Raw genomic sequence first — 26,087 nt, forward strand, 5'->3', positions numbered from 1 at the left:
GCCCCAGCTGGAGAAGAAATGTCCTCTAGAGTATCTAAACAGTGGTTGTGTAGCCTTTCCTTATTCTTCTGCAGGGCCAGGGGACTCACCACCTCAGGTTGGGACAAGTTCACTTCTGAGAATCTTCTCCCAGTCCTTGGAGGCAGGTGACCCTAGCTTCCTTAGCAGGGTCTTCTGAATCTGAAAGGGGTGGTTTTGTCCTCCCAAGTAATGAAGATCACCATCCCCTTTGTAGTTAAGGACACTTTCTTATTCAAAATGTATATACTTTGACAAGTATGTGGTTTGAATGCTCATAGTGAGCTTCAAAAGCACTCTTTTGGTGATGCTTTCTGCTTGGATAATGACTGTATTGCAGGAAGATCTTAGCATATAAACTGAAAAATACATGATGAGACCCAAAGACAGATGGATAGGTCCATGGGTAAGACCTCTCTTTAGAGGCTTTCCCTCTCCCCAGGAGTACGGTTACTTAGTAACTTAGTATAGTTACTAAGAGTTTGGTTCCCTGGTCAGGTTACTGAGTTAAATCCCATCCCTACCCCTTAATGGTTCTGTGACTTTGGCAAGTCCCTACCACATAGACTTGTTAAGCAGATTAAGTAAGATAACGTATGTAAAATGCTTAATGTATTTCCTGGCACATATGAAGAACACCATTGTGTTAGCTGTTTTTAGTATAGCCATTACTACTACTATCAGGCTTCCCTGGTGGCTTAGGGGTAAATAATCTGCCTGCAATGCAGGAGACCCTGGTTCAATCCCTGGGTCGGACTATCCCCTGAAGAAGGGAATGGGTACCCACTCCAGTATTCTTGCCTGGAGAATCCCAAGGACAGAGGAGCCTGGTGGGTTATAGTCCATGAGATCACAGAGTCAGATACAACTGAGCAGCTAACACTTGAATGCCTGGGGTTCTTCCACTAAGCTGTATTTTATGTGCAGACGTTCTGATTCAGTAGGTACAGACTGGGTCTCGGATGTCTGCCTCTGTAGCAAGTTTGCTGGGTGATTCTGATCCAGGTGGTTTTTAGGTCACATTTTGATAAATAGTGCATTGAAGAAATCCATTGCCTTTAGGATGTAAAAGTTTTAGGGGCTTAGGAAGCCACCAGGCAAAGTAAGGGGCTATCACTCTTATCAGTTTGTTAAGAAGTATTCATTCAGCAAAAGGCTCTGGAGAGCCTGATGTTCATGATGCACTGCTCTCTTGCTGGTGAAATAGAGGCAAGACTACAGTTGGTACACTTAGAGAGCCCAGAGGCAGAGAAGACAAGCTCAGGATGGGTGCCACTGGTGATATATAAGAAAATTTTAGGTAATATGTGAATAAACACTTGAAAATGTTAACTGTTGTGTATGACCTTCTCTTCTTGCTATGGGATACTGGGTTTCCACTTACAGTAGCGATAGAAAGTTTATTTATAAGGCAACACAATTTCATTTAAAGGAGCAGGGTGTACATGTGAAAGTAGTACATGAATGTCTGAAGTTTAGGAAATATTAAATTTGGGGTTTTTTTTTGGGTAGGACAGTCATGCTGTACTCAGTGTGGTTCTTTATATAGAGGAGAGGCCAGTAAACTCAGCCTGGGAGGGGAGAGGCAGGGCAGTGGTCTTTCTGCCTCTTCTCTTCTCATTCATCATGTCATAATTACCAGGAAAAGAACACTTATCTGTTAGGAGCTCTCACTCCTCTTGTTGCTTTTCCTGACCTACCTTACTGAGTTTTCATGAGATGGGATGAATGTTGTCTTCATTAGACAGATGAGGAAATCATGGTCATAGAGCTTATAAGAAGAAGAAGGATTTGAACCCAGGCAGCTCATTCTAACCTCTGCTTCCCAACTTGTATTCCTCCATCTTTTCCTAATAGGGATGAGAACAAGTGGTTATGGTGAGGGTCTAGAGGAGATGTCTATGGGGGATATGTGTGTAAGTGAGAAGGCTTGGCAAATTGGCCATATAATTATAATTTGTGGGGCTTGGTGAAAATGACAAGGTGGGGTCCCTTGTTCAAAAATTATGAAGAATTTAAAGACTAACAGAATTTTAAACAAACATGGGGCCCTTCAAATCCTAGGACTCTGTGCCCAAGTCACACACCTACCCACACAGCTGGCCTCAGGACTCGGTGTAGAATGGGAAGGGGCTGAGAAGGAGACACACAGGGATCCCAGGACCCTGCACCCTTTTCTCCCTTTCTTGATAACTGACATGAGGAGCTGTTGTCATAAAGCAATTTCCTCCTGGTCTCTGTGCCCTTTGAGGAGAAGAAAACTTCCACAAACACTAAGTCAGATAAGGAAGGTTCCAATGCTCTGTGATGACTTCAGAGACCTTAACACAGCTCCAAATGTCAATATTCCTTCAATGGGTTCTGCAAATAAGAGTCTTGTGGGTAATTACATTTTTAATAAAATACAGTTTGCAGATTGATAGTCAAATAGATTTCTTGTTCTGGAAGCCGAGCCTTCTTCCCAGTCCTGTCATCATGACCTCCTCATGCTGCTCCTTTCTTGCAAATCTTTCATAATTAGGAAAAGAGTTGTTCATTGACTTAAACCTTCAGATACTCTCAGTTCCTGCTAATTCACTATGTGAAAGAGCTAAATGTTACAAAAATTGCCATTTATTGCCTCACATTCATAATGTGCCTGTTTAATGAAAGGAAGTAGGAAATGAATTATTTTTGGACTTCATTGGTGGCTGCAGACCTCAGTGATAAATAATAAGGTGTACGGAAGGTTTAAATGGAATTTTCATAGTAAAATGCGTATAATACCTTGTTTTATTAAGCAGCCTTGATACATGAAAGCCTAGATTGATAAAATATATTCCAGGAATCATTATTTACTTTTCAAGATGATTTTTAGCCTTGCAAAAACATTTGGTATAGTTTTCTTTTAAAGAACTAGCTTGCTAGTGTTTGAAGTGAACTTTCATTTAAGAAGCGATCAGTTTGTACACAGTTGTTCAGGATGCCCTCTTTGTGCAGAGAGCACAGCACACCTGTCTTTGCCTGGAATAGAAATAGCGTGCTTCTGAATTCTGTGTTGTTTTGTGTTCAGGACCGATAGTGCCCTTGGCGTCCGACTTCAATTTCATTAATTCTGCATTGATGGATCCTATTATGGGCAGCCTCTGATCTGAACAAATATGCAGTTTTGTCAAGTTAATGCCTGATTTTAAAATTTCCTTTTCACAAAACACGCAATCTCTGGAACAATAAGGAGCTTCTCTGATGAATCCTTCTAGCTGAATGGTGACTGTGAGAAGTGGATACACATTTACAGACATTAGAAGAGTGATACTCCACTTAGCAAAGATCTACACTGGATTCTTCATACCCCTGAAAGGAAAAATATATGTCCATCTGTAAACAGGATAATTATCAGGTTCATTAGATGCTCATTCCCTGCCTAATACAATGTCAGGCACATAGTAGGTGGGCAATAATGAATGAAGACATGGATGAGTCAAGAAGACACTTCTCTGTGAACATTCCAGAGAGTAAGATGGTAACCATTCAGTTATCTGGAACCTGAGTCAATGGAATTTCCAAACAATTAGTTTTCTGTTGTATATACAAAGATGTGGTCATAAATAGGCTCAAAGAACATCAAACAAAGCTGGTCATGGGCTTAAAGCTCATTTAGTCCCACCTTGAGACAGGGATAAATAATGATGATGATCATAATTATGACGTAAATGCTATTCTTTGAGCGTCTATTATTGTAGACCTCTTGAGCTTCCCTGGTAGCTCACATGGTAAAGAATGTGCCTGCAATGCAGGAGACCCAGGTTTGATCTCTGGGTCAGGAAGATCCCCTGGAGAAGGAAATGGCTACACACTCCCACTCCAGCATTCTTGCCTAGAGAATTCCATGGACAGAGGTGTCTGGTGGGCTATATTCCATGGGGTGGTAAAGAGTTGTTCTCAACTGAGCTGCTCACACATACACACTGTAAACCCCGTATAAATATTGCTTCATTTTAACTTCATAATAATAACGTTGTTGTTGTTCAGTCACTAAATCATGTCCGACTCTTTGGGATCCCATGGACTGCAGCACACCAGGCTTCCCTGTCCTTCAACATGTCCCGGAGTTTGCTCAAACTCATGTCCATTGAGTAACTTTGCAAGCTAAATATTGCTATACCATTTTACAGGCTTCCCTGGTGGCTCAGTTGATAAAGAATCTGCCTGCAGGAGAATCTCATGGACAGAGGAGCCTGGCTGGCTACGGTCCATGGGGTCACAAAGAGTCAGACATGACAAGTACGAGCATAGTGTAACATACCATTTTATAAACGAGGAAACTAAGGCTTAGAGAGGAAAAATTATGTCATCAATCCACACAGTAGCTGGAAGCCAGATCTTTTTTTGGCTCCAAAGTCCACATTCTTTTCTCTTGCCACGTTGTCTCTACACTGGGTCCTAGAGCTTGTCATTGCTGGAGGCAGGATCAGAAAGCAAGTCTCTAGGCTCAGTGTCCTTGGCTCACTGGCAGGCTGCTACAGAGCCCAGACAAAAGGAAAAAGGAAGTGCTAATCAAAGTGCTTTAAAAGACAAGCCAATATTTTAACTTGAACCATCAAGGTTTATAAAATGGGGGCCAAAGGTCATCCCCAGTAAGTCTGTTGCAAATTGGGCAAATGGATTCAGGTTACTCAGGAGATATTTAAAGCGATCAGGGTGAGATGTGCAAATGTAGTAGAAAAATCGTACAGTTTGCAGTCATGGTTTCAGGTCATGATTTGATATCCTATTAGCCGTGTGATCTTGAGCACTTATCCTCTTTGAACTTGCCTTCTCATTTACAAAATAGGAGCAGTACAAACACCTACCTGACAGAGTGGTGATATTACATGAGATCATGTCTAGGAAATGTTTTCTAGACTAAAATATAGTTCATGTATTTTTTATTCCCAGTCCCTTGCATTCTTCTTTTACATTTTTTCAGTTTTTTTTTTTTTTTTTTTTTTTTTTTTTAGGGAGGGTTTTGCTTTACAGACCTTGTTTTATAGATATTTTATAAACATTTTAAGTTGTCTTATGTGCTTTCTTTGATTGCTTTGATGGTAAACAATGATTTCCCTTTTATAAATGGGGACTTGTGTAATTTATTGCAAAGCTTATTATAATAAAATTGGAAAATCACATTTGGCATCTGGATTAGAAAAATTGTTCACACACAAGAAGTTTGAAGGAATAAGGTTAATAGTAGTAAATGTTGAAAGATCTCCAGAATTGTCAGCTGATGGCTAGGTCAGTAGGAGACAGGACGAAGTCCAGCTGGATGAATGGACGGATGCTGAGGGCCCAGAACAGGGGACATAATTGTCCCCTGAAGCTGGTCAACCAACACCATGAGTTGTATGTGTAATCCGTAGAGTCTCTCTTTAAAAGGAGTTTTGTTTTACATCCTTGCCAATACTGAGGATCATCAGTCTTTTTAATTATACGTATTTTACTGGGTATGCAGTAATATCTCTCTGTGGTTTTAATTGCATTTCCCTGAAAATTAAATATGTACCTAGCTTATGAGTCCAGTTATTCCACTCCTGGGTATTTACCCAAGAAAAATAGAAACATACATCCAAGCAAAAACTTTTTTAAGAATGTTCATGGAAACTTTATTCAAAATAACCCAAAATGGAAATAATCAACTGTGTATCAATAGGAGAATGGATAAACAGCCTGCAGTATATTCTCACCATGGAATACTACCCAGCAATAAAAATGGAACTTATTACTATAATTTGCAACATGATGAATCCCCAAAACATCACTCTGAGTTAAAGAAGCTAAAAGAATATTTATTGTGTAATGATGTGCTCAGTCGCTTCAGTCATGTCCGACTTTGTGCGGCCCCATGGACTGTAGCCACCAGACTCTTCTGTCCATGGGACTCTTTCTTATGTCTCCTGCATTGGCAGGCAGGTTCTTTATCACTTGTGCTCCCTGGGAAGCCACTGTGTGGTTATAGGTAAAGTGAATTTATGGTGATAGGAATCAGATCAGTGGTTCCCTCGGGTGAGTGTGGGATCAGAATTCCCTGGGAGGGGAGACTGGGGAACTTTCTGAGGAGGTTGTTTATATTTTAAAGGAGTGTGGATTTCACAGGTGTGTACACTTTGTCAAAACTCACCAAGAAACCCACACAATGTTGTAAAGCAATTATCCTCCAGTTAAAAATAAACTTTAAAAAACCCACCAAATTGTAATACTTAGTCTGTGTTTTCTATCATATGTACATTTTATCTCATAAGATTGATTTATAAAATAAAAAAACAAAGAAATATTGACTTGGGGGCCTTTTGGCTGTTGAGGAATCTTAGAGCCTTCACATAGGATGAGTCTGAGAACCCAGCCACAATAGGAGAGATTTGAGAGATGGCGGAAGAGCTGACTCCCCAGACTGGACCAGTTGTCCTGTGATGAAGGGAAGAGACACCCATTGTGAGTCATTCCAGAGGAGAGACAGGGGAGGATCAGGGAAGTAGATGATTTGAGTTCCATGGAGAGAAAAGTTTTTTTTTTTTTAATAAGAGTTAGATATGTCTTGTGATAGAATGGGATATCTTTAGGGGCCTGTGGCTCCTTGTCACTTAGCTGAGACTTCTTGTCAAGGGTGTTGTAGAGCGGGTCCTGTAGTGATTGGGAGGTTTAACTAGAAGACCTTACGACTCTCCCGGGCAAAAACTCTGTAGTTACAGGTCCTGTTAGGTAACAAGTGGAGCATGATCTTTGCAGTCAGGTTTGAGAGCTCCCTGTCTGAAGCTAGAGATCTTGGATCTACCATGAATGCGATTATCTTTTGCAAGCTGACTTCTTTAGTCCCAGTTTCCTCATATTAATAACGGTTGTGTGAGTGTGTGGGAGCATGTGTATGTATAGGTGTTTATCTTTCTTCTAATTTGTAACCCACTTGCAATGCTGGATGACCTCAAAGAATTATAACTGAAGCTGAAATTGAAATGATCAATGGAAAGGGCGTAGCAAAGCATCTAACACATATAGTAAGTGCATGATAAATGTTCAATAAATTTTCACCATTATTATTGCTATTGCTACTATTACGATTCCAAGAACTTTAGGTATCAGCAAATGCCAAAGATAGATGTTTGGGGGCAAAATTTAGGAGCTCATATAAGATCTCTTATATTAGACCCTAAAAGTGGCTGTTATGTCTCTCAAAAAGTATGAGTAACACTCCGCAGGTTAATTTAAAAATGGGAAAGTAAACCTTTGTGGAAGAACCAAACTTTGTGGATAAAAATATGTCCAATGCTTCTGTGTCTGGCATAAAAAGATTCTTTTGTACTTGGTTATGTTTTTGTTTGGCTTTGAGTCACAGTGGTCTAGTCAAGGTATAGTTGGTAGGATTAAGTTGACCTCATTCCTCATTTTGCGGGGGCAGATCACAGTAGCAAAATGAACACTTTCTGTCTGTCAGTAGAGGGTTGATTTTAAATATTCTGCATAATTTCCCAAAAGGTTCTGATGGATTAAAAATTTCATTTATTGGGGATAGGTCATTCAATCACATTGGTCAAAATTTAAAGGGAACAAAAAATGTAGAGTAAAACATCTTTCTCTTGCCTACCCCCCCAACCTCCAATTCTTTAGCCACTCGGGTCCCCTCTCCAGAGGTAAAGAATTTAGCTAGTTTCTAGTAAATTTTTGTAAACACATAAACATATTATGTCATTCTGGATCTTTTTCCTATATACACAATAGTTTACCTCAGAATATTTTTTATCTTGTACTTTTCACTTTACAATGTTCACCTAACAATACTTCATTTTTGAAGTTGCAAGTTTTCTTTCATTTCAATGACTATATAGAATTCCATTGTATGCAGTTGATCATACTTCATTAAACCAACCTGATGTGGATGGACATTTAGGTTTTCCTCTACCTTTTGCTAATCAAAGCAAGGCTTCAATAGATAATTTGTTTCATAGGTCATTTGACATATGTACAAGTATATCTGAGGGATAAATTTTTGCACATGGAATTGCTGGGTGAAATGGCATATGCCCTTTTAATGTATTTATTTTTTTACTTTTGGCTGTGCTGGGTCTTCATGCCTGCTCGAGCTTTCCTCTAGCTGCGGTGAGCAGGGGCTACTTTTCCTTGTAGTGCACGGGCTTCTCATTGTGGTGGCTTCTCTTGTCAGGAAGCATGGGCTCCAGGCACACAGGCTTCAGTAGTTGCCACTTGTGGGCCCAGTAATTGAAGTTCCTGGACTCTGGAGCACAGGCTCAACAGTTGTGGCACACAGGCTTATTTGCTCTGAGGCATGTAGGATCTTCCTGGGGATCAAACCTGTGTCCGCTGCATCAGCAGGCAGATTCTTTACCACTGAGCCACAGGGCAGCCCTGCATCAGTTCAGTTCAGTCGCTCAGTCGTGTCCAACTCTTTGTGATCCCATGAACTGCAGCACGCCAGCCTCCCTGTCCATCACCAACTCCCAGAGTTCACTCAAACTCATGTGCATTGAGTCGGTGATGCCATCCAGCCATCTCATCCTCTGTCATCCCCTTCTCCTCCTGCCCTCAATCCCTCCCAGCATATGTACTTTTAAAACATTTCAATAGATCTTGCAATTTTCCCTCCATTTAGATTATACCAATTGACCTTCCAACCAGCAATGTTGACTGCAAATCCTCACTAACATGATGCATTCTCAAACTCTTTTCTTTGCCAATCCAATGAGTAAAAAAGTGGAGTTGAACATATCTATATATTTAAGAGTTATTTTCATTTTCTTCTCTGTAAATTGTCTGTTTATAACCTTTGCCCATTTTTCAGATCAGTTCATGTATATAATACTTTTCTTTTATTATTAGAATAAAGATGTTTATAATATTCCTTTTATATCCATTTTCCTTTCAGACTTTAAACTTTATTTAAAAAATAATGTACAGTAAAATTTTCATTTTTGGAGTACAGTACTATGAGTTTCCAAATAGGAAAAGGAATACATCAAGGCTGTATACTGTCACCCTGCTTATTTAACTTATATGCAGAGTACATCATGAGAAATGCTGGGCTGGAAGAAGCACAAGCTGAAATCAAGATTGCTGGGAGAAATATCAATTACCTCAGATATGCAGATGACAACACCCTTATGGAAGAAAGTGAAGAGGAACTAAAAAGCCTCTTTATGAAAGTGAAAGAGGAGAGTGAAAAAGTTGGCTTAAAGCTCAACATTCAGAAAACGAAGATCATGGCATCCGGTCTCATCACTTCATGGGAAATAGATGGAGAAACAGTAGAAACAATGTCAGACTTTATTTTTCTGGGCTCCAAAATCACTGCAGATGGTGATTGCAGCCATGAAATTAAAAGATGCTTACTCCTTGGAAGCAAAGTTATGACCAACCTAGATAGCATATTCAAAAGCAGAGACATTACTTTGCCAACAAAGGTCCATCTAGTCAAGGCTATGGTTTTTCCAGTGGTCATGTATGGATGTGAGAGTTGGACTGTGAAGAAAGCTGAGCATCGAAGAATTGATGCTTTTGAGCTGTGGTGTTGGAGAAGACTCTTGAGAGTCCCTTGGACTGCAAGGAGATCTAACCAGTCCATTCTAAAGGAGATCAGCCCTGGGTGTTCTTTGGAAGGAATGATGCTAAAGCTGAAACTCTAGTACTTTGGCCACCTCATGCGAAGAGTTGACTCATTGGAAAAGACTTTGATGCTGGGAGGGATTGAGGGCAGGAGGAAAAGGGGATGGCAGAGGATGAGATGGTTGGATGGCATCACTGACTCGATGGATGTGAGTTTGAGTGAACCCCGGGAATTGGTGATGGACAGGGAGGCCCTGCATGCTGCAATTCATGGGGTCGCAAAGAGTTGGACATGACTGAGCAACTAAACTGACTGACTGACTATGAGTTTTAACAGATATATAGACACATATATGAGGCTTCCCTGGTGGCTCAGACAGTAGAGAATCTGCCTAGAATGCAGGAGTTTTGGGTTTGATCCCTGGGTTGGGAAGGTCCCCTGGAAAAGGAAATAGAAACCTACTCCATTATTCTTGCTTGGAGAATCCCATGGACAGAGGAGCCTGCTGGGCTACAGTCCATGGGGTCACAAAGAGTTGGATATGATTAGAGACTAACACAGACACACATATAGGTTTGTGTGACCACCCTCACAGATCTATATATAAGATTTATAAAAGTTCAATTATCCGGAAAATTTCCTTGTGCTGCCTCCTTGAGATCAAACCTTCCTCCATTCCTAAACTTTGGTACATACTGTTCCTATAGTGATGATTCTACCTTTTCCCAAATGTAATGTAAAGGGAACCATGCAGTGTAAAATTTTTTGAGACTGGTTTCTTTCTCTCAGCATAATACCTTTGAGAGTCATCCTTATTATTGTGAATATCCAATAATTCATTTCTTTTTATTGCTGAATGATCTTCCATTGGATGAATGTGCAAAAACATGTTTATTCATTCACCCATTGAAGAACATATGAGTTATTTCCAGTTTTTGATGATTATAACTAGAGCTGCATTAAGCATTTGTATGTAGGTTTTTGTGTGAAAATAAATTTTCATAATTGCTATGGAAACATCTGGGTGTTGGTTTATCTTGACTGACTTTTTTCACTATGGTTATATTTTTGTTTTTTAAAGATATTTTGTATTGTTTATTGATATTTTATAGACTCCTTTCCCTGAAGGAGATTTATTTTTGTTTAGTAGCCAGTTCAACTACTGGATGATTACCTAGCAATTGTGGACATCTGGTTTTATATTTTGTTTTGCCATATTTGTGAAAAGCCAAGACCCTTTAATTTGGTGGGATTCAGGTTCTAAACTTACCTATGAATATAGTTAGGGCCTGGTTGAAGGCTTTGTTAGGGTGGATCTAGGATAAACTTAGTCCTTACTCTTAAGAGGAAAGCTATCTGAGATGTGGCTTGCTGTCTATAGAGTTAATGGGGGGTGTTAATAGGCTTTTCTATGCACCCTGGGCTGGCTTTCCAGTGTCCTCTGGCACTTCTTGATCTCCAGTATCTCTTTTTCATGCTCAAGCTCACAGCAGCCAGTCTCTGGTAAGCACAGTCGCAGGCTGTGCCTGTGAGCCCAGCTTCGGATGAGGGCTTCCGGGGAACCCCAGCCTGGGCTTCTGTCCACCTGTCTGTTAGGGGTGTTCCCTTCCCAGCACTCTGCTGCACAGTTGCCAGCTGTTTCAGCTGGCCTGAACTTTGATCTTGGCCAGTTCCACTCAGCAGGGTCACCATGCTGTGCTTGGATTTCAGCTCATGGCATCTTCACTGGGAAATTGAACCCAAGTGTATTGCTGGGGTGATTTTGCAGCTCAGTTCCTGTGTGTCCTGTCTCTTAGGGGGTTGCAGTTCTTGCACTGCCTCTTGTCCAGTGTTTGAGAAAAGTTGCTTTCTTATTTATTTATTTCATGGTTGTTTGTAGCACAGGAAAACTCTAGTAACAGATACTTCTATAGGAAGCTTTCTTGAATGACAGATCCAGGATGATTTATTAAGGGCAACTAAGGGTCTTTTGCTTGCAACCTAACTTTTCATCAAGGACAGGTTTGTTTTCTCAACTGTCAGAGAACTCTGTGCTGAAGGGTACTAGGGATCTGACCTGGTTTGGTAATTTTTGTGTTATTCTGTTTGCTACATTGAGTGAATTGGGAACTTTTTCCAAGGAGCTGAAACATAGCTTCTGTAAAGTACACTAGGTCATGAATTTTTAATTTTCAGTCCAGTTTTACCACAGTAGTTAAAACAGGTTCAATTATATACTTATTGGGAATTTTTTATTCTTATAAATTCTAAAGAGTTTTATTACAGAAGAGATTAAGTTTTTCCCTGAGCACAGAATGACTTTAGGACAGTTCTGCCCGTCTCAAAATGGGTCATTTTCTTTTTTTGTGTGTGGAATGGAGACAAGATTGGTGAGGAAAAGAGAATATATAACATAGTTGAAAAACTTTGTCCTTTTATTTAACCTTGTGTTGAGTGATGACAAGTTATGGGTTGTGTCTACTAACTTTTCAAATGTGGCCATAGCACTCTTATGTCACCCTCCCCAGCTGGAGGAAAAACAGGTTTTGGAACAATTCCCTAGTAATGGATAACCTAGTTTCTATATTATTTCCCTAGAGGGTGTATGACAAATTTTCAGCCATAATGCTTTTTCATTTATTCACTAATTGAGACTTTTACTGGTATTCTGTTGTGCGATGTGTTATATAATGAATACCTTTAAGGTCTCAATGGCATATAAAAACATGCATTCATTTAGTTTGTGAGTTGGGGTGATTGAGGCTTGGCTGATACAGGCTGGACTCAGCAGGAGATATTGAGTTCTGCTCACCGTATTTCTTATACTCCTTCTGGGACCAGTGGATTAGCCCAGAAATTTTCTTCTCATGGTTATGGTAGAGGTTCAAGAGAGAAAATCCAATTACCTGAGCACATTTTCAGCCTTGCCTACATTACATCTGTTAGAATCCTGTTGGCCAAAGCAAGACACATGGGCAAGCCCAATATCAATGAAACATGTTCCTTCTATGAGAGTAAAGAAGAGGAAATGGGTATTATTGAAGAATAATCTAATCTCCTCTATGAAATTATTAAATTACTAATCACCAAGGCTGTAGAGATTAAGACAGTCATTTGCTCTAGGAGCACTAAAAAAATTGATCCTGAACCATAGTAGTGATCTTACTAATGGAAGGTATAGAAAAGGAGTTAAAACTCTAGTCAAATAAACAGAAACTCTCAGACTTTTAAGATTCTTTTCCTTTTAATTTCACACCCTGGAGGATGTTGAACTTGGTTTGCTGGCTATCTACCAAAGCATTGTGTTGAGCTGAAATCCCCTGCTATTAATAACTGGGTATACTGTGATTTTGAGATTTAAAGCCATGATCTCATGTTAGAAGCTGCAGTGGGCCAGGAAGCTATTTGGGTTTATAACAGTTCTAAACACTTGGGCAAAGATGCTGGAGATTAAAGGGAAAACATAAGCAGGTTTGTACACAGGGTCTCAGAGCTACATGGCTTTGTTTTAGGAACTCTCAGTAAGAAAGGTATGATAAAAAACTGAAATATGCAGGCCATCCAAATACATGAAACAAAAATCTAAGATCATTGAAATGAATGACTGGAGGGATCAAGGAAGATCTTGATGGACTACAGAGAGCAGAGCAATGGCCTGGAAATACTGGTGTCTGATGCCTCTTTCCCATTTCTGAGGGCCTCTTCCTCAACAGTTAGTGTTATGATTGCAGTTAGGCCTGAAGAAGTCTCATAAAACCTGGACAGAAGGATGGTGAAAACATCATGATTTTTTTTTTCTGAGTTATCCAAAATTTATGATGCTAAAGTTGGGGGACCTGAACTAGAGGTCTGGCATTATGGTGGGTGCTCAGAATCCCCAGACCCTCCCAGGTCTGACTGTTGACCATGCCCAAGGAATAAAGGAAAGAAGTTAAATAGGAAAAAAAAAATATTGGGACACAAGAAGGAAGATTTCAGGTTTTGTGGATTCCACTTTGGAAATATCTGCTCTCAGCCAACTCTTATTTTTAGTTGAGAAAGTAAAGGCCTTTCTTGAGGCCACATGAGTCTATGGCAGGGCCAGGCTAGAAACAGTTCTGTGGCCTCATAGTGGCAGCTAACAGCCAATGTTTAACAATTGAGCTGAGAATTTGCTTGGCACTAGGCTATTCTAAGCTATACTTTATGTAGATGATGTCCTTTTGTCTTCACTAGAATCCTATAAATTAGATATGATAGTTAATCTCATCTAACAGAGGAGGTAACTGAGGTACTAAGATACCCACAAGTTGTCTTTTGTCACAGCTAGTAAGTGGGGGAACCATGATTCAAACCAAGTAGTCTGACCCAGCACCTGGATTCTTCATTGTTATTCGGCAGTGAGAGATCTAGATGGCAATAGCATACATTAAGACCCTGAAGAGACAAGGATATCTCTCTCAGAGCCTGGGAAATCCCGAAAGTGTAAGGCAGAGAGCCTTTAACTTATCCTTACAGAGAGGTGGAGCTGGAAAATATTGTAGATTGTGTCAGAATTGCCACAGGAATTCTGGCATGCCGTCTGAGCTGTCCATGGTGCTGAGCACCAGCTTCCCTTAATGCGTCTTTGCTATTGCACCTATCACCGATATTTAATAATTTTCACCTGAGATGTCTAGAATTTGAAAACCAAATAGATTGAAATAAATAATGATTGCATTTCTGCTTGGTTCTAAACATTTTAGATGTGTTATTTCACTACAGCCCCACAGCAATTCAATGACCTTTCTTTTGAGAAAAAATAGATAAACTACTATCATGTTAAAAGGCAGAATGAAGCAATGAGTTGTTAGAAGTATAAAAATTGGAATGTGGAAAGGAGTGAAGAGAAAGTTTTTAAAGTTGGGTGGAGCCTTTGAATTGGAACAAAAGAGAGACGTTCAGTAAGGTTAAGGACTACAGGATCTTTCCTACCCTAGAATTTCAGAGAGTTCCTGCCAATTGAACACTCTGAGTGTGTGAGGTATGCCTTTTTGGTTTTTCCTGGACCAGCACATTCATGAGTGGGATATGTGCTGAAAAGTCAGGTCATTCACTTTATTCTCCTTTACCTATAGATGTTACAGCTGAGAGTCACTAAAACAGTTATTCAAGGTCATGCAACAAGTGAGTGCGGAGCCAAAAGAAATATGACCCAGGTCTCATGATCAATACTCCACATTTATTACCTATTTCAGGATCTCACAAAGCTATAATCATGGGCCAGTTCCATGAGCAATACCCAGGTGCTGAATAAAAATACATGGTACTACATTCCATGCCAAACCCACTAGAATATAATTCCTAGAGAGAATATGGATTGTGCATAGAGCACTGATAGTCTATCAGATATACTAAGGTTCTGTTGGAAAATTAATGCTACTAATATTGTTCCTTTTACAATCCATTTAAAGCATATATCACATTAAAACTTCTACCTTTATTATGTAGTCGCTATACTCCTGTGGTAATCTGCCTTTAAGAAAATATGCTCTTTATTTAAGAATTGATTTACATTTGAATATTCACTGTGCATTTATTTGCTGAATGTTTTTGAATATGTTTATCAATCCTTTAGGAGTTTAGTTTTTGCACATGTAAATGGAACTATAACACCTACCTTCTAAAGTTTCTGTAATATTTATATGGATAGTTCTAATAGGACAATTGTTTTCCACATAATAAATGTTTTCTATATGATATATAGTTCCAGTATTGGCTATTTTATTAATAATATTGTAACTACAAAAAATCTTCTTGCAACTTATTTTGGATTTTTAAAAAAATTTTAATTGCTGTACTTTTAAATTCAAGCATGCATTATATATCTTGATTTAATTTTAAAAAATCAGTACTTTATGTTTCAAAATATGTTCCTTGGTCAAATCTATTAAGGTGGACAGATAGAAACACACGATGGTATCGCCTTTTGGCCTTTTGGACTAAGATCAAGTGTGGTATCTGTTCTCACCAGTTTAATATCTGATATGTCCTCTGTCTGAAGACAGTATATTAAATTTCTAAATAGGTTGCAAATATGTACTGCTTCAGTCCATCTATCTTTTTTTTTCCCTTGAGGATTCAGACTGGCTCTCCTGCTTCTGTTTTCTGTAGAGGAAAAACATATTTTTCTACAGATACACAGATAATAAAATTTACTGTTAACATTTTATTCAAGTGGGAACAGTACATTTAAATGTGTGCCTTAATGGGGGAAAAAAAAGAAGCACACGGTCAAATTGGAAAAGTAAGAAAGCATCAGATGATGAGGAATCTCATATGTCATGCTGACCATTTTGGATTTGATCCTGCAAGCAGTGGTCACCCATCAGGGATTTTGATCTGTGAGTGATGAGGCACAAACAGTGTCTAGGGAAAGTGAGTGTGACACCAGACACAAAGGAGACAGGTAGGGAAAGTTAAACATTATTGCTCATGTAGAAGTTGATAATTCCCTGTATTAGATCTCTCCATTGGAAGTGTGAAGGCAGGAAGAGACCTGCAAGGTCGCTACTAAGGAAGATAGAAAGTATTTGGTTAATGGATATGAGGGAGAAGAAAGAGATGAAAATAATTGTGGAGTTTTAAGCCTGAGTGATGAGCCTTGACAGCTTGACAGAAAAAGAGATTATCTAGAGGGCAACCTGGATATGGATAGGGAATCAGCTTGGATCTTGATCCTGTTTTACAAATTGTGAAAAAATGTGATAACAGGCAGATGTATTGACTCCTTTATACATAAATCAGTTGAATGAAAAATTTCAAGTACATTTAAATATAATTTCTTTAAAAATTCTACTGCTACCCATCCCTAGTGTTTTTTTTTTTTTACTCTTCAATTTTATTCTTTGATGTATCAAGGTTCTTAGTTGCAAGCAACAGAAACTGTTTCTGGTTGACTTAAACAGGGAAAGAGTTTATTAAAGTAATGTTGATTTGCTCATAGAATGTCTGGGAAGATTGGAGAGCCAGGCTCAGAATATGTTTAGAAACAAGGGATAATGAGCAGCAGCCACATCCATGGTCAAAATCATGCTAAGAACCAGCCTGTGAAGACACTGCTGTTCCCCTGTATAGTGTTGGATGCTGTGGCTTGTACTGTCACTGGTAATGGACAGAGAATGCCATCCCTGACTCTGATGTCTTTGGAAATTTGAAGCTTCTGCTGCCGTTGTTGCTCCCACATCCATAATAGAGTCTCCTCTATTCCTGCCTATTTGTATCACTAGGCTGTTACTCAAAGACCAGGGTAGAGACATCTGGTTGGGTAAGCCCATGTCTTGTCCCCTAGCTGAAAGATGTAAGGGTCTTGCTTTTCACTGTAAAGGAAGGGTCTTGCTTTTCAGCCTTATGGTGAGAGATGGACCCTGCCTCCCACCGAGATTCCTCAGAAGGAACATTTGTAGTTATAGGAAGGACTTTCAGATACTTGGCAGCCAAAAAAAGCGTATCAAACAAACTGAAGAACCAAAAACCAGTGTCTACAACACATGCCTGAAGTTATATTTTATATCACGAGAGCAGAGTATCTCTATAGAAATGCTTTTTTTTCTTTCTTTTTCTTCTTCTTTTTTTTAGTTAGCTTCAAATACAGACCCAGAATGTCCCAAGAATCAAAGCACTTGCAGTCATAGATAAAAAGGTCAGAAAATTGCCCGATATTTCATGGCTGGGGTTGCTCAAATTGCAGCCTATTCAGACTGAAACAGAGCACCATTTGACCTTTTCATGTGGCAAGATGTTGTATTAACAGAACTCCCTCTTTCTATGATTTTTATGCCCTTCCATCCTTTCCTGCTTATTTGAATTCAGCTCCAAGAGGGAAAAAAATGAAGACAAAACATGTGGTTTGAAATTTCAGGTTGAGGGTAAACTGATTCAAAATTTGAATTTAGGGAGGAAAGACTTTTGTCTTATGTATCTGAGTAGAACATTGGACTGGGACTCAGAAAGCTCAAATCCCAATGTTGGGCAAGTCCTTTTCTCTCTCTTGACTCTCAATTCCTCCTTGATGGAGTCCTTGGATGTGGACTCAGGAAGAACCAGATTTGAGCTCCCATTTACTGATTGGTGTAAACTTGGGATTATCATGCTCTTAGCTTCATTTGTTTTCATAGAAGGAATGGAAATATAATAGTACCTTCCTCATAAATGTATTCTGTGAATTAAGCAAAGCAAGATTTATGAAACTTCAGGATAAGATAGGATGGTTGTACCCTAGGGGGTCTCTAATGACTTCCTAGGTTTTGGAGAATCTGTTTCATTATAGTTTGCATAGTGATCCATACTGTTTGTGCATATGTGTATCTTACAGTGCATATATCCTAAAGTGGGTTTTAGAGGAACAGGTATTCTCAGAAAGAATAAAAGAGAAAATTTCATTTCTTCTTTTCTCTATTCCATGATCTATAAATATAGTTTCTTTTGAAATACTCTGAACAATACTCAGATGATAACTATGCTACATATTTAATACCCTTGGGAATCTGTGATCCAAATGAGGAAACCAGAAAGACAAAGTTCTACGTTTATATGGGTTGAAATATAAAATAACCATTCAAGGCAGTGTCATGAGGAAAGAGTGGGTGAAGAGGGAAGGGACTGGGTTACACTGAGCAGGGTAGACAGGGCCAGCTTCTTAGAATTCTAGAATTATTCCTTAACAAATGTAGTTGAATTTATAATTTGTGTCAGAGCATACTTTCTTAAACCTGCCAGATTTGAGATGTTTATATCCCTCCAAGGGTTGGGGAAAATGGCTAGTGTGATGGTTTTAAAGGCTATCAGCAAAATCTTTGACATGTTTCCCATCAAAAGATGGGACCTGATTCTCCTCCCTTTGAACATGCATTGTTTGGCTCTAGTGACTTCATTTTAATGAGGTGAATGACTTTGTTGATTTCTCAGTCTATTAGAAAAGGCAATTCAGCTTCCTGACAGATTCTCCCTCTTTTGGGATGATTACCCTGGAAACATTTATATGGTGCAATACTATATGAAGTCATTGTATTTATTTTTAATGAATGGATGAATATAGTTATTCATTGTTTTTCTCCACCCAGTAAAATGTAAACTCTGTTAGATCAGGTGTTCCATCTTATGCTCCATCCAACATCTAGCTCAGGCCTGACACGTAGGTGCTCAGTGGGTATTTGCTGAATAAATGACTACGTGGTTGGGTAGATAGAAAGTTCTAGAGGCCAGAGTGACAGAGGTTTGAATACCATTAGCATGTAGATGATAAGCAATAAAAGCAGAGCGGATAATCAGGGAATAGTAGATAATCAGAGGATAGTGTATGGATGAGGATCAAGGACTGGACTCATCAGATGTCCTGTGATCTCACTAGCTTTCTCATAACTTGACTTAACAAAATCTCTTCTTTCACTTTAGAAGACAGCAGAGTGCCATGCTTGAGAGCAGGGATGCTGAAATCATACTGCCTGGGTTTGAATTCAAACTCTATAACTTACTATGTGATCTTAAGTGAAACTGGAAGTTGCTCAGTTGTGTCTGACTCTTTGTGACCCCATGAACTATACAGTCCGTGGAATTCTCTAGGCCAGAATACTGGAGTGGGTAGCTGTTCCCTTCTCCAGGGGATCTTCCCACCCTAGGGATAACCCAGATCTCCCACATTGCAGGTGGATTCTTACCAGCTGAGCCACAAGGGAAGCCCAAGAATACTGGAGTGGGTAGCCTATCCATTCTCCAGGGGATCTTCCTGACCCAGGAATCCAATGGGGGTCTCCTGCATTGCAGGTGAATTCTTGACCAACTAAGCTATCAGGGAAACCCACATGTGAATCCTTTCTCCAGAGAATCTTTCCAACCCAGGGATTGAACCCAGGTCTCCCACATTACAGGTAGATTCTTTACCAGTTGAGCCACCAGGGAAGCCCATGTGATCTTAACCCAGCCCTTTAACCTTAATGAGTCTCTGAATTTATTTGTATCAATGGAACTAATGATAGTACCTAGCACATAGGGACTTTTCTTTATATAGGACTTGTAAGAGTTGATATGGATTATAGCCTAAAATCCTATAAGCCTTAAATAAAAATTGGTTATTATTATTATTAATATTGTTGTTGTTTAGTTGCTAAGTTGTGTCCAACTCTTTTGCAACCCCATGGACTGTAGCCCTCCAGGCTCCCTTGTCCATGGGATTTCCTAGGCAAGAATACTGGAGTGTGTTGCCATTTCCTTCTCCAGGAGATCTTCTAGACCCGGAGGTTGAATGTCTCCTGCTTGGCAGGTGGGTTTTTTTTTTGTTGTTGTTACCACTGAACTACCTGGGATGCCCATTATTATTATTATTCCTATTATTAAGCATAAAGACATTGACCTAAGGGAAAGACTGTAGTAAAAATACAGACATTTGTATAGTAATTTATACTTTCTGAGGTGCTTTTTCACTTGTCAACTCATTCAGTTTTCATAGCTGAGCATATAGGATATCATTATCTCTGCTATTTTTTAAGATATTAATAAATGGAAAAACTTGGGCAAGAACCCAGATGATATATTTCTCAAGTCCACTGGCCTTTCAGAATGAGGAATCAGAAGGAGAATATCAAGTACAAAGATTTAGAACTGACATTCACCCATCTTGGATAAAAGTGATTTACCCCTGGAACAGTTTGGTGCCAAGCCTTTGAATTATATATATCCTAAAAATTTCCAGCATTTAGTGGAAGAACATCACTCTGCCATGCTTTGTTTGGACTGCAACGCTGGAGCAGTTGAAATTAATCTTTTTTATTCCTTCATTCAACAGGTACTTGTAGAGCTTTGGGATAGGCACTATGTGGGATACAGAGAAGTACAATTTATAGATTCTGACCTTTAAGTTTTCATTGCTTAGTTGAGATGAGGGGAGGGTAAAGACACATAGTCTGAAGCCATAGCTTGATAGAGCAGAGTCTAAACTTTGAGTCTATGTGTTTGAAGTTTAGGGAAACTTATATGAAATATGGGCCATATTTCCTCTTAATCAAGCAAGCATCACTTGGCAGATAAGCTATTAATCATTGCTTTCTTGTCATGAACTGACTTGTTCAGCATGGGGAGGAGATTGCTCAAGGTACTAGAGACTTTTTCTCATCATGTATTATGACATATAGTTCCTGCGTGTGAGACAGGAAGGTGGGCAGACAACAAGACCAGGTGAGCCCATCCCCAGGTCACTGCTTCCAAACCTCACTTTGACTTTCGGGGGCAGAAGAAAGGCAGTTAATTCCTTCCTTTAACAAACATTGACTGACTGCCCCCTTTGAATTGAGGCACTGTGATACATGCTGGAAAGATCAACACGAGAATAAAGGCTTGTTCCTGTCTTCAAGGGGCTCATAGTGCAGAGGCAACATTATAGAATCATAGCACTGCTCTTTTATAACATTTTTCTGTATTTTTAATTGGGGGATGATTGCTTACAATGTTGTATTGGTTTCTGCCACATATCAACATGAAACAGCCATAGCTATATACATGTATAGCTATACACATGTCGCCTCTCTCTTGCACCTTCCTCCCACCCCATCCCACCTCTGTAGGCTGTCCAGAGCACTGCTCTTGAGTCACACTGCCTGTGCTTGTGTTAAGTTTCTACCACTTAGCAGCTGTGAGACCTTGGGCAAATAAGTTAATTGCTCTGTGTCTTGATTTCCCAGCTTAGGAAATGGGTGTAATCATGGTGAGAATTTATAAAAAATCAATTATTTATTTTTGGCTGTGTTGAGTCTTCGTGGCTGCACATGGTTTTCTCTAGTTGTGGTGAGCTGGGACTAGTCTCTAGTTGCGGCGTGTGCTAGCTTCTCACTGTAGCGGCTTTTCTTGTTGCAGAGCACAGGCTTTAGGGTATGGGGGCTTTGGTATTTATACCCTGTGGGCTCCGTAGCTGCTGCACATGGGCCTAGTGGTTGTGGTGTGCAGGCTCAATAGTTGTGGACATGGGCTTATTTGCCTCATGGCATGTGGAATCTTCCCACACCAGGGATTGAACCCATATCCCCTGTATGGCAGGTGGATGCTTAACCACTGGACCACCAGGGAAATCCAATGGTGAGATTAAATGAGCTATTCCATGTATCCCATAGCACTATGCCAGGCATGTAATAAGTATGTAATAAACATTAGCTGTTATTATTCAGTTCAGTTCAGTTCAGTTCAGTTCAGTCTCTCAGTCGTGTCCGACTCTTTGCGACCCATGAATCACAGCACGCCAGGCCTCCCTGTCCATCACCAACTCCTGGAGTTCACCCAAACTCATGTCCATTGAGTCGGTGATGCCATCCAGTCATCTCATCCTCTGTCGTCCCCTTCTCCTCCTGCCCCCAATCACTCCCAGCATCAGAGTCTTTTCCAATGAGTCAACTCTTTGCATAAGGTGGCCAAAGTACTGGAGTTTCAGCTTTAGCATCAGTCCTTCCAATGAACACCCAGGACTGATCTCCTTTAGAATGGACTGGTTGGATCTCCTTGCAGTCCAAGGGACTCTCAAGAGTCTTCTCCAACACCACAGTTCAAAAGCATCAATTCTTCAGCGCTCAGCTTTCTTCACGGTCCAACTCTCACATCCATACATGACCACTGGAAAAAACCATAGCCTTGATTAGATGGACCTTTGTTGGCAAAGTAATGTCCCTGCTTTTTAATATGCTATCTAAGTTGGTCATAACTTTCTTTCCAAGGAGTAAGCATCTTTTAATTTCATGGCTGCAATCACCATCTGCAGTGATTTTGGCGCCCCCCAAAATAAAGTCTGACACTGTTTCCACTTTTCCCCATCTATTTCCCATGAAGTGATGGGATATATATATATATACATATTTTGAAGTGATGGGATATTACTAGTATACAAAAGTATAGAGTGGTTTCACTTCCACTTAGGATAAAAAGTTGGAAAGAACATCACCCGCATTCTAAAACAGAAAAATTCAGCTAACTACAAAATCAGAGCTTGTTTTTTGACCTATTAGAGAGCTGAGGTCACAGAGCAAGCAAATTCTGTAATGGAAGAGATTTCTCCAAGGAGAAACTGGACCAGTGGACTGTGACATTTTCTGTGACAGAAAACAAGAGAGGATGCTGCCATACAGATGAGTGAGGAGACATTTTGTGAGCATTTAGCTGAATATGGGCTAGCATGAAGTAAGAGAAATTGTGGACTTCCTTATACAAGAGGAGTTTGGACCCTTCTCAGGCTCTCTTCTATAAATCTTCACCAGGGGTTCACAAGAAAGTCTGGGATCAGGGCAAGAGACTAGAGAAATCCATCCTCACTAAGGCAGATATGGAGGAGGAGATTAGCCCCAGTGAGAAAGGTACAAAATCCCGCTTCCCAGAACCATATGTCCTACAGAGCAAAAGACTTAAACTGCTGTGAAAGGGCAGCATTATGTAACGCTCGGGAATAGCTGAGGAGCCATTATTGCTAGATGAAAAGGTGGGGGTGCAAAGGATCAGGTCTTAGTGCACGAGCCCATTTCTAGCCTCTCCAGACTTACATTTGCTAAATTAATTCAATCCCTGACACTGATGATCTGACCAAAGAAGTGGCAGGCCTTCTTCCAAGCATGAGTGCTATTAATCTCATTGCTCTATGTAACATATCTGACATTCGGTAAATAATTATGACTAATTTTAATAATTAATCAGTATAATAGCAAATAAGAAACCCATTATTGAGAGAAAAAACAATCAGCAGAGTCAGACTCAAAGATGACTAAGATGTTAGAACAATCATTCAGGAACTTTAAAACAATTATAGTTAATGTTAAAGGATCTAGTGGAAAAGGTGGATAATGTATATGAACAGATAGGAAATTTCAGTGGAGAGGTCAAAACTACAAGAAAGAGTCTCATGGAAATGCCATACACACACCCATACACACACACCCACACCAGAAATAAATAATTCTTTTGATGGGCTCAGTAGTAGACTTGACCCAGCTGAGAAATAATCAATGACCTTGAAGATAGGTCAATAGGAATTACTCAAATTGTAGCACAGTGAGAAAAAAGTAACAATATCCAAAAGCTATGAAAGAACATCAAATGTTTCGACATTTTATAATTGGAAAATACAGAGAGAGAAGAGAAATATTTGAAAATATAAGACTGAGAATATTCTCAAAATAATTAAAGGTACCAAATAAAGATCTAGGAAGCTCAGAAATCTCAAGTGAAAATATCTTTCAAGATTGAAGGTAAAACACATTTTTTCCCCAAATACTCAACATCTGAAAGAATTTATCACTAGTAGACCTCTGCTCCAAAAGATGTTAAAAAATATTCAGGATAAGTAATATGATATCAGACAGAAACTTGAAAAAATGAAAACAATAAAAATGAAGGTAAATATAAATTTTATTTCTTATTCACTCTAAAAGATAACTGTCTAAAGTAAATATGATAATAATGTATTTTGAAGTGTAATGTATATAAAAATAAAATGTATAACAACAACATCACAAAGAATGGGAGGGAGAAGTTGGAAAGAGGTTATTGTAAGAGTCTTATTCTACATAAGTTAATATATAATATTTAAAGCTAGACATAAATCCTGCAGCAGTAACTAAAAATATTATAAAGAGGTATAAGTAATGAACAATTAGTAGGGGTAAAAGAATTAAAGAAAATAGTCAATACAAAAATAGAAATATGTAAAAGTTAAGATTATTTGGAGGAAATCGTGAGAAGTCTGGTAAAGATGTTGGAAAGATGTATGGAAAGTGTCTGGGAAAGATGTATGAAAGTATGATGTGAGCAGAGAGTGTAACAGAAGTTTGAAAACAAGGCATCTAAGAGCTTGATTATGAACAGCTTTATAAAGTAGTCTAGGTTAGTGATGTGTGTGTCATAAGCTGTTTCAGTAGTATTCAACTCTGTGATCTCATGAACTGTAACTTGCCAGGCTCCTGTGTCCATGAGAATCTCCAGACAAGAATGCTAGAGTGGGTTGCCATGCCTTCCTCCAGGGGATTTTCCTGACCCAGGGATTGAACCTGCATCTCCTGTATCTCCCGCACTGCAGGCGGATTCTTTACGGCTGAGCCACCAGGGAAGCCCTAGATTAGTGATATTGACTATTTAAGAAACTAAAGTTTTTTCCATCAATTTTAATAAAATAAGCGTTTTCACCTAAGATGATTTTGTGGAGCTTTTCTCGTTTTGAAATTTTATTTATTTTTAATTTTTTGGCTGTATTTGGGTCCTCATTGCTTTTTTTTTTGCACAAGCTTTCTCTAATTGTGGAGCATGGGGGCTACTGTTTGTGGGGCTCTGGCCTCGCATTGAGGTGGCTTCTCTTGTTGCAGTGCATAGGCTTAGGCACGTGGGCTTCAGGAGTTGCGGCTTGTGGGCCCTAGGACACTCCGGCTCCATTACTTGGGGTATGTGGGCTCAGTAGTTGCGGCCTGTGGGTTCTAGAGTGGGCTCAGCAGTTGTGGTGCACGGACCTAGCTTTCTGTGGCATGAGAAATCTTCCTGGACCAGGGATCTAACCTGTGTCCCCAGTACTGGCAGGTGGACTCTTACCCACTGCACCTCCAGGGAAGTCCAGACACAATTTCTTTAAATGATAAATTTTGCTTGTGATAAGTTTGTGAGGTTCACAAAGATGCCTGATGTCATTTTCTTAAGGAGGGCAAGTTAATTCATTTCAGACTTTTGAAGGAAGGGTAGCTTAATCACATGTATGAGGCTTGTTTTCAAATAACCTGATTTATGTTAAACATCTGTTTTTTGCTTCTTCATGGAAGGCTGTGTTCCAGTCCATCACAGGTGTATACATTGTTTTACATGAATTATGTTTGGTTGGAAGTAAGTAATTCAGAACTAAATGCTTTTTATTTAGAACTAATTATTTATCATTATTTTTAATCTTACATAAAAATAAAGATGTTTTTTATTTCAAGGTTGAAGTGATAAGATATTTGTTATAGAAAAGAAGATTGAAAACCTAAAAAAATAGAAACTCAGTCATTATATTTAGAGAAAATCTGTTGCTTTTCTTATATACATTTTTCCAGTTCCTTTCTTGTTATATGGCACAATATTCCAAGCCAAATGGTTTGGGTGGGATGGATATAACTCGGGGCTTGAAGGACAGTTTCTGAAGGGCATAGGCCATTCAGCATATCCTACTCATGTGGTTAGGGCTTCCAAGGGGGCGCTAGTGGTAAAGAATCTGCCTGCCAATGCAGGAGACGCAAGAAATGCAGGTTCGATCCATGGGGCAGGAATATCCCCTGGAGTAAGAAATGACAAACCTACTCCAGAATTCTTACCTGGAAAATTCCATGGGCAAAGGAGCCTGGCATGCGTACAGTCCATGAGGTTGCAAAAAGTCAGACAAGCTGAGCGGCTGAGCGACTCGGCAGCCCCATAGTTACAGTGATTGACTCTAGGATGTGCACGTAATTCAGGAGAGACCAATTAAGAGAAGACAAAATTCTGTGATTTTAAGTTATCCAGTGAGCAGATTCTTTTCATGTAAACA

The 26,087-nt window shown here is 39.5% G+C and overlaps 1 pseudogene; it reads left to right on the forward strand.

Annotated features, from left to right (window-relative positions):
- The first annotated feature begins 15,504 nt into the window (after positions 1-15,504).
- LOC138441936 (U2 spliceosomal RNA) lies at positions 15,505-15,711 on the forward strand (annotated as a pseudogene).
- The last annotated feature ends 10,376 nt before the right edge of the window (positions 15,712-26,087 follow it).

This window comes from Ovis canadensis, chromosome 5 (assembly GCF_042477335.2).
Source record: "Ovis canadensis isolate MfBH-ARS-UI-01 breed Bighorn chromosome 5, ARS-UI_OviCan_v2, whole genome shotgun sequence".
Taxonomy (NCBI): Eukaryota; Metazoa; Chordata; class Mammalia; order Artiodactyla; family Bovidae; genus Ovis; species Ovis canadensis.